This window comes from Otolemur garnettii, unplaced genomic scaffold (genome assembly GCF_000181295.1).
Source record: "Otolemur garnettii isolate 467f Iridium unplaced genomic scaffold, OtoGar3 scaffold00014, whole genome shotgun sequence".
NCBI lineage: Eukaryota > Metazoa > Chordata > Mammalia > Primates > Galagidae > Otolemur > Otolemur garnettii.
The window spans coordinates 20,647,816-20,652,105 of record NW_003852409.1 but is presented as its reverse complement, the minus strand read 5'-3'; positions in this window follow the sequence as shown (position 1 = coordinate 20,652,105).

The window sequence follows — 4,290 nt, the reverse complement described above, 5'->3', positions numbered from 1 at the left end:
CGTCAAGCTTCTTAAAAAGGTGTTCTGAAAAAAAATGTTAACCGTGAGAGAAGCAACACCTTACCTATAAAGGAAAAACAACTTGATCGCAGGAGACTATAGAAGCCAGAAGAAAGGCCACAAAAGTTTTCAAGGACAGAATAGTTTTCAAGGACTGAAAGAACCATATTTCTTTATCCTGGAAAATATCCATTAGGCATAAAGATAAAATCAAGACATTTTCAGATAAAGGAAAACAGAGAGAATTTGTCACTGAAGATCTACCTGAAAAAGTAAATGGATTGTCTATATTTTCACGTAGCATATTGTACACATAGAACATCCAAGGAATCTACAATCTCAGCCGCACATTTCTAGAACTCATAAATGAATGTCTGATACATTCACAGGATAAGCAAACAAAATGCAGTTGTATGTTATCATTGAATACATAGGTATCAAAATTCAGACTGCAGTACTATTTACAATCACTAAAAAATAATATACATAGGTGAAAATTTAATGAAAATAGTATAGGACTTGTATACTAAAAACTATAAAGCACTAATAAAGAAGATTAAGAGTATAAATAAGTTGCCATGTTCATATATTGGGATACTCAATGTATGGAAGAGATCAGTTCTTCCCAGATATACATATTTAACACAATTTCTGTGAAAATCCCGGCGAGATTTTTTTGTACATGTTGACAAGATTATTCTGAAATTTACACAAATGAACGAAGGAACTATAATAACAAAAAAATGAAAAATAAAGTAAAAGGAATCAGCCTACTTGATTTTAAGATTTATTATATGAACAGAGTAATTGCTAATGTATAATATTGGTGGAGAGACTGATGTATAGATCAATGGAACAGAATGAAGAACTGAGAAGTTAGTCAACCCTAATGTTTTCAATTTTTTTAAATATTTATTTTTAAAATAAATATTTTAAAAATTGTCCAATTGCATTGTCCAGTTGATTTTTGACAAGTTACAAAATCAATTCATTGGAGAAAGGATGGAATTTTCTATAAGTGGTGCACCCATAGACAAAAATGAAGAAGGAAGAGGAAGAAAAATCACATAGACCTTTTTTAAAAACTCAGAATAGATCACACATTCAAATATAAAATGTGAAACTATAAATCTTTAAAAAGAATAGAATATCTCTGCAATCTGAGCTAGGCAAAAGGTGCTTATATAAATGCATAGGCAACTAAAAAAAAGATCTTTAAAATATATGGAACTCCTGGGGCCAGGTTATAAGTTGTTTATCTTGAAACCAAAAGTGTGATTATAAAAAGAAAAACTGATAAATTGGACTTCATTAAAGTTTAAAACTTTTTTTCTGCAAAAGACCCTATAAATCCAGTAAAAATATTTGCAAAACACCTATTCAACAAAGGACCAGTTTCTGGAATATATAAGTAACTCTCATAACTCAACAGGAGAAATAAGCATTTAATTAGAAAATGGGCAAAATTCAGATATTTTACCGATGAAAACAAGCAGATGACCAATAAGCACATGAACAAATGTGCACCATTAGCCATCAGGGAACTACCAATTAAAGCCACAATATAATATCTCCACAGCACCACCGGCATAGCTAAAATAAAATAACATCAAATGTTGATGAGGACGTGAAGAAACCGGATCATTTCACACATTGCTAGTGGGAATGTAAATGGAACAATCACTCTGGAAAGCATTTTGGTGTCTTCTTAAAAACCTAAACGTAAAGCAACTAACAGACTCAGCAATTGCACTCCTGGACATTTATCCTGAATAAATAGGAATTACGATCACACAAAAACCCGTACGGGAAAGTTTATGGCAGCTTTATTCATAATAGCCTAGACTTGAAACAACCCAGATGTCCACCAGTGAGTGAATGCTTAAACAAACTGGGGTACATCTGCACCCCAATGTCTTAGCCTATTCGGGTTGCTATAATAAAATATCCTTACACATCCCTTAAAAACAGGGATATGTTCTGAGAAATGCATGGTTATAGGCTACTTTGTTGCACAAACAGCATTGAGAGTGTTTGCACAAATATAGATGGTGTTGCCTACTACACCCCAGGTGTGTGGTAGGCCCTGTTATTCCTAGGCTTCAAACCTGTGTACAGCATGTTCCCTGAGCTGTACGCTGTAGGCAGCTGAAACACAATGGTATTTATGTACCTAAATGCATTTAAACATGAAAAAGGAATGGCACAAACAAGGTATTATGATAATATTAATGGGACCACTGTGACATATATAGTGTATCATTGACCAAAATGTCATTATGGAGCACATGGTTGTACCTGATACTAGGTAACTCATAACCAATAGAAATCTATTGCTCACAGTTCTGGAGTTTGAGCAACCCAATAACAAACTGCCCAGAGATTTGGTGTCTGATGTGGATCATTCCTCACAGATAGCACTTTTTTGTTCTCATCCGGCAAAAGAGGCAAGGGAGCTCCCTCAGCTCTCATTTATAAGGTTCCACCCTGTGGACTTAATTATGAGCCCAAAGTTCCACCTCCTAATAGTACCGCATTGGATATTAGATTCCAACATATAAATTTAGGAGGGCAAGCCATCAACATTCAGACCAAGGCAATCCACCCCTCACTTCCGCAAAGTTATGTCCCTCTTGAATGTAAAATGCACTTATTTCATCCTAATAGCTGCCAAAGTCTTAATTTGTTCCAGCAGCAACTTAAAAGATTAAAATACAGAATTTCATCTAAATACCATCTAAATAAGATATGTGTTAGACTCAAGGTGCAATTCTTCCTGAGGCAAATTGCTCTCCAGCTATGCACCTAGGGAGTCAAACATGTTACATACTTCTGAAATACAATGGTGGGATGATTTCGGCAGAGCTATTCCCATCCCAAAAGGAAGAAATCAGAAAGCAGAAAGGAATAATAGGCCTCAACCAAATGCAAAACCAACAGGGCAACATTAAATCTTAAGGCTCCAGAATAATCTTCAAGTCAAAGTCCTACTTTCTAGATGCACTGAGGTAGAGCTTGGGACCCCCAGGTTCCAGTAGAGTACATAGTGCAGCTCTCACAAGGTGGTTGCGTGCTGTGGCTCTCCATAGCTAGAGTTGCCTGCCAGTGGCTCAGCCAACTTGGGTCTCTGGTGTTTCTGGGGTGGCTCCATCACCAATAGCTTCACTGAGCATTGCTCTAGTGGGGGTTCCTTGAAGGTTCCCACACCTCTGGCAGTTCTCTGCCTGGGTCCCAAGTCCTTCTGGGGCATCCTTTGAAATCCAGACAAAGACAACTACACCCTCATAGCTTGTGCACTCTGCACCCTGGCACAGATGGCATTGTGCTGACACTGCCTGTGCCTTCCAGAGGGGCAGTCTGAGCCACACTTAGGCCTGCTTGAGAGCCATGGCTAGAGTGGCCAAGGAACACTGCCCTGGAATACAGGAAGCAGAACAGATGGCATTCCACTGTCAAGGCTTTTGAATTCTGAGCCTATGATGGATGAAGTAGCCCCACTGATCTCCAAAATGACTTCAGGGTTAATTGTTCCATTGTCCCAGTGAATAGCAGCAGGCTTCCATCCATCCATCCATACTAATGTCTTTATCACATGGCCTCCTGGACACACCCTTAGTATTCTCCCCTGAACAAGTATATTTGTTCTTTAACAGCCACCCTGAGAATTTTTCAGTTCTTTCTTTTTATTATAAATTTCATCTTTAATTTATCTCTCTATTCTCCCATTTTACTATAAGCAGAGAAGCCATGCTGTGCCCTCAAGATTTTGCTTAAATATTTCTTCCACTAAATATCGTATGTCATCACTCACAAGTTCTACTATCTACAGAGTACTAGAACACAATTGAGCCAACTTCGTGTTCAATCATGTGTTCTACTTTTTGTCTGATACTTCATCAGAATAGCCTTAACCATCTATTTTTCTACCAAAATTCTGATCACAGCCACTTACATTTTCTCCACAAAAAAATGAGGTCTTCTCTACTGGTAACTTCTTCAGATCCCTCACCTGAATCACCTTTAAGGATTTTCTTCATGGCAATGCACCTCAAAACTCGTCTAGCCTTTACCCCATCACCCAGTTCTAAAGCTACTTGCATGTTTTTGTTTTTTTAAAAGATTTTTATTCACAATACATATGATCATCAATTTTTGCAGTACAAACTCTCCTCATATAGAATATGGTGAAACTAGGCAAAACCCCTTCATTTTAGACATAAATAAACCGATGGAACATACATTTATGCTTCCATTATATTTATGGCAAGTGACCACACCTTTTCCATGTTA